This window comes from Nicotiana sylvestris, chromosome 5 (assembly GCF_000393655.2).
Source record: "Nicotiana sylvestris chromosome 5, ASM39365v2, whole genome shotgun sequence".
NCBI lineage: Eukaryota > Viridiplantae > Streptophyta > Magnoliopsida > Solanales > Solanaceae > Nicotiana > Nicotiana sylvestris.
In genome coordinates this window covers 32869155-32879782 of record NC_091061.1, presented here as the reverse complement: position 1 = coordinate 32879782, position 10628 = coordinate 32869155, and the positions used below count along the sequence as shown (strand labels likewise).

General features: G+C 36.2%; 1 long non-coding RNA gene across 1 annotated transcript; it reads left to right on the top strand.

Moving 5' to 3' along the window:
- Positions 1 to 8193: 8193 nt before the first annotated feature.
- LOC104240040 (uncharacterized) lies at positions 8194 to 9584 on the top strand. Its single transcript, XR_714289.2, has 2 exons — positions 8194 to 8635; positions 9389 to 9584. It is a non-coding gene; the product is annotated as an uncharacterized lncRNA (long non-coding RNA).
- The last annotated feature ends 1044 nt before the right edge of the window (positions 9585 to 10628 follow it).

Below are 10628 nucleotides of genomic sequence, written 5' to 3'. Positions count from 1 at the left end.
CTTCTCGGCATAACCCGATAAATCTTCCCGGCATGTTACGATGAATTTTCCGGCATGATCCGATGAATCCTCCCGGCATAACCCGATGAATCTTTCGGCATAACCCGATAAATCTTCTCGGCATAACCCGATAAATCTTCCCGGCATGTTACGATAAATTTTCTGGCATGATCCAATGAATCCTCCCGGCATAACCCGATGAATCTTTCGGAATAATCCGATAAACCCTCCGGCATAACCCGACGAATCTTTCCGGCATGTCCCGATGATTCCCCCGGGATAACCCGAGAACTCTTTCCTTCAGTCAGCATTAGGGTTTTAAACCCTTAACTGAACTTTTCCCTTTAATCAGGATTAGGGTTTTAAACCCTAAACTGAACTTTTCCCTTTAATCAGGATTAGGGTTTTAAACCCTAAACTGAACTTTTTCCCTTTAGTCAGCATTAGGGTTTTAAACCCTAAACTGAACTTTTTCCCTTTAGTCAGCATTAGGGTTTTAAACCCTAAACTAAACTTTTCCCTTTTAGTCAGCATTAGGGTTTTAAACCCTAAACTGAACTTTTCCTTTAGTCAGCATTAGGGTTTTAAACCCTAAACTGAACTTTCCCATTCAGTCAGCATTATGGTTTTAAACCCTAAACTGAACTTTTTCCTTTTAGTCACCATTAGGGTTTTAAACCCTAAACTGAACTCTTTCCTTCAGTCGGCATTAGGGTTTTAAACCCTACACTGAATTTTTCCCATTTAGTCAGCATTAGGGTTTTTAACCCTAAACTGAACTGTTTCCTTTTAGTCAGCATTAGGGTTTTAAACCCTAAACTGAACTCTTTCCTTCAGTCAGCATTAGGGTTTTAAACCCTACACTGAATTTTTCCCATTTAGTCAGCATTAGGGTTTTAAACCCTGAACTGAACTCTTTCCTTCAGTCAGCATTAGGGTTTTAAACCCTAAACTGAATCTTCCCTTTAGTCAGCATTAGGGCCCTAACCCTAAACTGAACTTTTCCCCAGTTGGTCAACATTAGAGTTTCAACTCTAAACTGAGCTTCTCCCCAGCTAGTCAGCATTAGGGCTCCAACCCTGAACTGGACTATTTCCATTCCGCCAGCCTTAGGGTTCCAACCCTAAAACTGATTATTCTTACCTTGTGGCAATATCGTTGATCCAATTCCTTCATCAATGCTATGAACTTCCTGGCAAATAACTCACGAAATTTTCCTAGCGAAACTGGGGCAGAAAATTTCGTTCGTTTGTTTTTTTTCGCAGGTCTGACCTCGAGGCGCATGGATCGAGAAGACCCACGAGATGAGCCTCAACCCAGAATAAAAAAGAGAAGATGTTCCGAGATGCTTGAAAAAACGAAGGGCAGATCGCTCCGAGTTTCGATCAAGGCCCCGAGTTCTACCACTCCCGTCTCACTCAGTGTCGCAGAAATAAACAGGCACCTACAACTTGCAAGCATCAAGATTCGGATCGAAGTCTACAAGCAAAATCAGCTAAGACCCGAGATCAAGTTACAAAAGAATCATAGATAGGAATCTTGTAACTAGCAAGTGACAAGCATAAATAGTTAGTTTAGTTTCAATTTCCTTTGGTTGTAATAAGGCGGTCAGTAAGCAGTGATAACAACAGGCAACAACAGTAACATTGCAGTCCCACGGTAGTCCCAGCTACCAAAACTTCCCGAACTACATTAACCTGATTCCCCTTTAGCCAGGGATATGTAGGAAACCTTTGAAGCAAAGGTTCGGTTAAATCTTTTTCAAAAAATGCTTCACACGGAGTACTCGGATGGGCAAAAAATCGCTCGCTTTATCTTTGCACGAAAACCCTTCGTGTCTCCGGGCAAAGAGGGGCAGCTGTAAGCACGTGATTTTTGCCCTATATGAGAAATACTCCCAAAAAATGCAAAATAAAATGATTTTCCTTGGTGTGCAATTTTGAGTATTTTTGTGATATGTTTGGATAATTATTTGTATTTGTCTGTGTTCGCTTATTTGTTAAATTAATAGAAAATATAAAAATATGTCGCATTTTGCATGTAGGATTTAATTCTACAATTGTTAGTAATTAAATGAGCTTTACAAAAATTAAAAATTACAAAAATAGGCATCTTTTGCATTTTTAGCATTTAATGTCCAAATATACAATTTTATGCTTAATTATTACTTAATTGTGCGTTAATTGTTATTGGGAGTTAATTTGCGCTTTTATAACTTAATTTAGTTCTTAATAATAATTTAAGTATTTTTATAATTTAGTTTTAGAAAATAAAAGAAGAAAAGAGAACAAAAATACAAAAGAAAATCGGATTGGGCCACTTCTTCAATTGTAAGCCAAAGGCCCAAAAAATTGCCCAATCTTCTCCATGACCCAGTCCACTACAGACCGGGTCGACCCGGTCCGCCCCATTAACCCATTAACCCAATCCATAACGCAATACCCCTATCTTGCATTTCAAAGACACAAAACAAAAGAAAAAAAAAAGAAAACAAAAAGAACAAAAAACCCTAAAAAACGACCTAAACCATCCGCCCCCATTTTTGGTTGTCCTCTTCTCCAAAATACCAAAGCTCCAAGCACACAACCATGGCTGACCCTTCTGCTGTTGCTTCATCTCCAAACAAACCCCATCGACGACCAACTCCTGCGCACCTCAAGCTCTTCATCTTCTTCGTCCAAACGACCATCGTCGTGTTATTTCCAAGCTGCTCACCATGGCCAGTCGCCATTGTTGCTTACGCAGCTGCTACTGCGCTGCCTTCTGCTTCATCTTCCCCATTCGAACGACCTCCATTACTGCTTCGTCTTCGACTGCGAACAGCTCGAGCAACCACTGCCTGTTTCGCGAGCTGCAGCCCCACCGCGTCGTCTGCTCCAAGATGCTGCTACTTCACTCCGTTATCCTCCTTCAAACGAACAGCTGCTCGTCGTCCATGGCTGCCCTGAACCAACTGCTTCTGCCTTCTGTTTCATCGACCTCGTCCCGGCGCCGCCTGCTGCCTCGTCCAGTCCCCCCGTTGGTGCGTCTTCACAGAACTATCACTGCTGCCCGCGCCAGTTTCTTCTTCGTAACCAAACACACCCCAGCTGCTTCACATGCCATCTTCTTGTGACGGGCGGCCATCTTCTTTGGTCGTCCGTTCGTGGTCGTCTTCGGCGATAAGTTATCTTGGTGCGATACTCGGTTCCGGACAGTTTGTTTTCATCGTCATTTGTTCTAAGCTTTGGTCGACAAAACAGTCCGTACGTATTTCGTTTCAATCCGTTTGGTAGATTTTGAGTTTTATTTTTATCCGTATTTTGTTTTGATATTTTCGAATCTAAAATCAACAAATGTTTGTTTGGTTTATCGTTTGAATTAATTTTAGTTTGTTCATGTGTTTTGTTAAATTAATTTTCAGATTTCAAATGGAAGTTAATTAATTGTTTTTCATGTTTATTTCATGTTTGTATTATTGTTTAAGTAAATATTCGTTAGTTTAATGATTGTTGAATTCAAATTGAAATTTAATCAATTATTTCTTCAATTTGTTTCATGTTGTTATGTGTTTTCCAGAAATTATTAATGTTGTTTGAGTCATGTGAATCCGTCATGTTTTGTTGTTTGAAAAATAGATTTAGTTCATGTTCATATTTGTTTGAAGATCATGTGTAAATCCAGTGATTTAATGTGAGTTTATGTTTGTTTTTTATTTAATTTAATTTAGTATTTTGTTGTTTGTATTGTTGTGTTCTTGCTCATACATTCATGGTCTAAATTAACCAGGATTGGTTCCCGATATGGTTAATTCATTCCATTGATTTTGAGTTGTTGTTGTTCATCGTGTTCATATAATTGTTGTTGAAGATTGTTGAGAAATTGGTCATCTTGACTATATTTTGGTCAAGTTATGATTAATTGAGTGTTTAGAGCTGATGGGGGTAATTTGGTAAATTGCATTGCATTCGGGGGTAGATTTGTAATTGCAATAAGGTCGGAGGGGTAGTTTGGTAATTGAACATTATTTTGATTCTTTATGTTAAACATGGGGGACAAATATAATGGGGTGGGGTTTTTGATGTACTTGTTTAATATAATGGGGACAAGACAAAACATAATGGGGAGGAATCTTGCACTTGTTTAATGTAGGCATGGGGGACATATTGTAATGGGTTGGGAATGTGGTATTTATTTAATGTAGGCATGGGGGACAAAGTTTAAAATAAAGACAACATTAATAAGTGGGTCAAAGCATGTCATTGAGGGAATAATTTGGGGGTTGGGAATTGAAGATTTGTCTTGCTATATATAGAGTCATTTCTTGACATTAAAGGAGGAACAAGAATACTTGAGAGAAAAAAAAACTTAGACTAGAACTTGAAGATTAAGGGAGAGGATTATTATTCGGGAGAATATTTTTGAGAGTAATACTTTCTGCAAATCTGAAGAAGTGTGGTAGAGTTTTGAAGAAGAGAAAGACAACTTGAACTTCTATTTGAATAAATTCTGTTTGTCTTTTCTCGAGTGTTATTCAAAATCATTGCTGGGTTATTCTACTGGTTCTTATTGGTTTGCGGTGTTGCTGGACCTGCTGTTGCTGTGTTATTATTGCTGCTAACTTCTCCTTCTTTTGTTCTTGTACTGCCATTTCCAGGTACACATTTGTATACTCTCGGATTGAAGAGAAATGAAATATTAATCAGGCTTTGTTCCTGTTGAATCCCTCCTGTTTAGATTTGTGTTTGAATATAATTTTCCTTTCTTTGTATAAAATGTAGTTGATTGATTAAATTAGTAATGATGTCGCATATGTATAACTTCTTCATCTAATAATGTTAGGTTAAATTAATCAAAGAATAGTTAATCTGTTTTGATATTATGGTGTGTCAATCTCACGTTTTAGTATTATTGAATAATAGAATATAGAATGAAAGCAGTTTTTCTTTCTACAAACTCGGTCGCAATTTTCCATTTGCATTAGCCGTAAACTAATAACTAATAAGTTACGTTCTTAGCATGTAATTAATTAAGAGATTTTATTTTATTTTAGAGATGAACTTAATAGAAAAATATAGTCACTGTAGGTTTATCCTTTTAAATAAAATTGAGACGATCCTCGACTAACAAAAATGCACAAGCTGCGGGGCCCTCTAAATGTATATATTAAAATACTTAGAATTCGGGACAGGCCGTTTAGCGAATTTTACGGCCTTCCCAAAATAACAATACGCTAGTTGTTTTAGGCGCACCTTTAATAATTTAACCTTCTTAAACACGGGTGCACATTGATGTGACCCAAATCCAAATCTCAACGGAGTCAAAATGTGTCGACGACCACGGGTGCATTGATTGTGACGTGGTTCGAGATGCATTTTCACGACGTTGCAATTCTGTAAAAATAAATGATAATAATAAAAGCGGTTTAAACTTAATAAAAGCACATAAGTCACAACATGTATTTAAATCAGATATTTAGTCATTATAACAATTTAAGCGACCGTGCTAGAACCACGGGATTCGAGGGTGCCTAACACCTTCCCTCGGGTCAACAGAATTCCTTACTTAGAATTTCTGGTTCGCAGACTTCATTTGGAAAAGTCAAAAATTTTCCTCGATTTGGGATTCAAGATAAACCGGTGACTTGGGACACCAAAAGCCAAACCTTTCCCAAGTGGCGACTCTGAATTAAAATAAATAATCTCATTTCGAATATTGTCACTTAAATTGGAAAAACTCCCTCGCGCATTTATCCTTCGGGGCGGGCGCGCAAAAAGGAGGTGTGACACATACAATTCCCATACTGCCCTTCCCTCTACCTTGATATTACTATTCCTATCAGAACTACCCTTTTCCATACCCAGATTACCCCTGAAAGCCTCTCAGAATCACTGACCCTACCCTTATCCTTAATAACTAAACCCAATACCCTAACCCTGTCTGAAACTAACTAAAATCAATTAACTAACAATCAGAAACCAACTAGAATTAATCACCCTACAATCAGAAACCAACTAAAATTAATCACCTAACAATCAGAAACCAACTAATCAGACTGACTGACCCCATCATGTTCAATTAACCAACTCAAATAAGCTAAACGAAAATAAACTGAGCTTAAACCACCATGATTAACATTAAAAGAACTTAAACTAATTATGAAATTATAATCATTCAACCAACTAACCAACTCAGAATCAACAGTAATTAACAGAACTTAACTATCACAATCAAACCATAAGATATACAGAACAATAATGAAACAACGACTGCAAATAATATTTTAATCATGCAAGTAAAAAAAGCAGTAAAAAACAGAAAAACTCACAGAGGCAGAAAGGGGGTCCGGCCAGTCATAACATCTTAATCCTTTCAGATTTTTGATGCGTAACACCCCTAACCATGTGTTCTTACACAAGAACACATGGTTAAGGGTACTACGGTTCGAAATCAAAAGAATTTGTTTTTAGGGTTTGGTCAGTAATTCTTAGATCTAAGATTTGGGTCGTTTCAGGGTGATTTGAAAGAGAACAACCACAGATTGGTGTTGAGGAAGGTCTGGGGCTTGTAGGGTGTGAATTTGGGCCGATTTGGACAAACTTTCAACTGGCCGGAAAACTTCAAATTAAGATTCGAAGAGTTCCGGCCTTATTCGAGGAAAACCATCGGGTGTAGTAGCAAGAGGAGGGTGAGGGGAACCCATGGTGTTAATTTCAGGGTGAACGGCGTAGTTCACGTTCACCGCCGACAAGGATTTTTACGGCGGCACGGATTAGGGTTTGGGGAGAAGGGGTGGGGTGAGGAAGACGATGGAAATGGGGGTGGGGGGGACGGTTTGGACACTTATATACTGGGAACCTCGTTAGTTCCGGACCGTTGGATTGATGAGATCCAACGGTCCTGATCCAGAGGCCCTGAAACGACGCCGTTTCATTTTAAAGGGGGCGGACCGGGTAGGGATTGGGGTTGGGCTGAAACGGGGTGATTTTTGAGGCATTTGGGCCAAAGGAATATATGCAGAAATGACCCAAATTTAAATCCCAAACAAACCACTTTTCATTGTATTTTTCAATTTTCTTTTTGCAATCTTGTATATATTTTTGTATTTATTTTCTGATTTTTTACAAAGTAAACTAACAATTAAGCTACAACCAATTAATGCCTAAAATTAACTTGATAACCATTTGCGACTGTCTCACAATTAAAATAATAAAACGTTAAAGTGAACTATTTTTGTCGTTTTCTTCATATCCTATTCTAAAACAAATTAACCCCTAATTAATACTAAAGTACAAAATTAAATCCTAAATGCAAAATAAATGCGTATTTTTGTATTTTTATAAAAATTAACACGCACAAAATAAAAATGCAACAACTATCAGAAGATGACACCAAATACGGACAAAAAATTGTAAAAATAAAGAAAAATTACTTTGTTTGGAATTTTGGGAATTATTCACATATAGGGCAAAAATCACGTGCTCACAACAGTAACAACAACAACAACAACAGTTTTAAATCCAGTGTCCGGTAGTCCCAGCTACCAAAGTTTTCCAGAACTACACCGACCTGATTCCTTTATAGCCAAGGATATGTAGGCAACCTCGGAAGAAGGTTCGGTCAACCTTTTCAAAAACACTTTCATTGGAGTGAAATGTGAGCAAAAATTAGCCATGGCATTCACTTTTCTTTGCACGAAAAATATTCATGTTATCGAGCAAAGAAGGGGCAGCTGTGAATACCTAATTTTTGTGCTATTTTAACACCCCCTAAATTTATTAGTGTTTTTATTATTTAATATATTTTTTAATTTTGTGTGTTTAATTGCATATTTTTTATCATAAAAATACCAAAAATAGTTTTTTTCTTCATTTGCGCATTTTAGAAATTAATGTTCAATTGGTGAATCAATTTAGTTAATCGATCGTTTGAATAAGTTATTTAATTAATTTATTTGTTTGTGTAAATTTAGTTTAATAAGTGGGATTAAGGAAGAAATTTGGCCAAATTTGAAAGAAAAAGTGTCCAAGAGTGCAAGATAAAAGGGCTGCCATTGAAAGGGTCTGAAACTACGTAGTTTTGCCTCAAAACTACGTCGTTTCGCTAAATAAAACAAGATCAAATCTTACCCATCCGTTCCATCTTGATCCAATGGATCTCATTTACTCTTGGCTTAGGTAGTTAAAGCCTCAAAAATCTGAAAATTGTCCCCATTTTCACCCATAATTCTTTTCTCCTTCTTCTCTCTTCTCTCTCTCTTCACTCTCTCTACGCCGCCCCAGCTCCGCCCACCACCGCCGACCGGAAACTGCCGCCGCCGGCGGACCACCTCCAAACACCTCCAAATTCACACCATGTAATCTCCACAACTTCCTCTTTCCATCTCTCCAAACCAAATCCTTCAAAAATCCCTCAAACTCCTTGAATCTTAGATCTAGGAAACCTTCCCGTCATTTTTTTGCCCAAATTCTTGAATCTCCAACCACTATCGCCCTACAATACCTACATCAATGGATAGAGCTCCTCAAGACCTAGCTATTGATACCAATTTCACCCTGAAAATCCGGTGACCAAAATCCGGCCAAATTCCGACGACCTCCCCGAACACCCTCTTTGGGCATACCACCATTCTTTCGGCCACGTGAATTATAAAATGGTAAAAATCCTATTCTTTTCCGTGGTTGTTTTCTTTCAGATTTTATTTTTGTCTATTATTAATTATTTTAGCATTAGTTTTTGAAGTTTGAAATGTTAAATTTTCTGTTTTTGCACTTGTTGAAGTAGTAAAATAGTTTTGTGTTGATAAAAGTGAGGTAGTGAAAAATACTTAAGAGTATATGGTACTTGTTTGGTTGTTTATTTACTGCTTAAAGATTCTTTAAGTACAACACTCAAAAGTCAAATTGTTTGGTAAGAAAATATAGACCATTGGACAGTGTTTGAATAAAAGTCTGTCTTTGAATAGTGGAGAACAGATTTTGTTTGAAATACTTGACAAGATTTGAACCAGAAACTCTAGTCTTTTGAATTTAAGAGCAGATTTTGTAGAAAAATCTGTCAAAAAGATTGATTTTTAATTTTTTGAAATAGCTGGTTGTTTTGATATATAGGGGGACTCCATCACATTTCTGGAGAGCATTTTTATTTTGCATTGAACATACAAAAACAAAAAGAAAAATTCAGCAGCTGAAGCATCCTTTAGTAAGCTGAAATTGTAAGTCTTAAGAGTGAATCTTAGAGTGCAAACTTTTTAGAAAAGTATAAATCCTCTTTAGAGTTTGTTTCTGGGTTTCTTCTCTGAGTTTTCGGGTTGTTTTAATAAAGATTTGTTGCTGGTTTTGTGGCTGTTGTGCTGCTGTTTTTATAATGCTTTAATTGCTGGACTACTGTTTATTCTTTTGATATCCAGGTAATCCTTTAAGACTCGTAATGTATGTATTTTCAGCAATAGGAACAACTTGAACATGCTGCACCATTTAAATGGGTTTGATGTAATGAATAATTTGACAACAAAAGAGCTTGTATGTTATTGTTATGTATCAAGCATGTGATAAACTGAATGTAGTCCTTCATAATACTTGAATATTGAGTCGCAAGTTTTTGAATGTGATATGTAGGTAGTTTATGGATTTTTAAGCATATTTTCAAGCTATTGTATCCGAGTAACAATGCTAAGTATGTCATGAATAATTTAGGTGTATAACACATAGCATGAGTTCGTTTTAGTTGCTGAAATTTCACTGCCAACATATGCTTCTAGGAATGCTGTGATAATATTTTTTTGAATCTGGCCATTTTGCCAAATTTGCAAAAATGGATATTTTTGTAAAGTGTGTGTTTATACAATTGTGACTATGTAGTTAATGATCATAAATGCAAACTAAGTAAAGAATAAAAATTGTATCAACTTTGGGCCTTTTTGAACCAAAAAATAAAAGTTGGTCCATTTACCTTTAAACAACAAAATTACCCCTTTTCTTCTATATAGCATTGGACCAATTCAAATCCATTTCTTGGCCCATTTTAATAATAAATTGCAGCCGCCCAAGAGCTCTTTACAAGCTGGCCCATTAAGTTGGGCTCATTTCTTTTAAAATAGATTAAGTTGGTCCAACTTTTATTTGCATAATTTTTCCCAATTATAAAGCTAGAATAATAATAATAATAATAATAATAATAATAATAATAATAATAATAATAATAATAATATCAAATTTTTCTACTATTTTTAATTATCTTGTTTCCTTTTAATTAATTTAAACGCTAGGAAATTAGTAGGCGCGCTTCAACTCACGGAATCATTTGTGTAGCGTGATGTTTTAATATTCAATAAATTAATTCAATAATCTCATACCATGCCCATTAATTTTAGTTAATTCTTAATTTAGTTAATCTTTTTGTTAAGATCGCGGATTCGCTTGCATAGCGCAATAGTTGATTTTTTTTAAAATAATTTTCAAAACTAATTTCTTCGAATGTAGTAATTTTCCAGAAGTAAATAACGTGCTAACAATCGTTTGTCATGACAGTGAATTCGCTTGCGTAGCGCCGTTATGACTAAATAATAAATTTCGTCGATCACGCATTCGCTTGCGTATTGTGGTTGTGAAATCTTCTTATTCAAAAATATTCTTTAATTTTTTAAATAA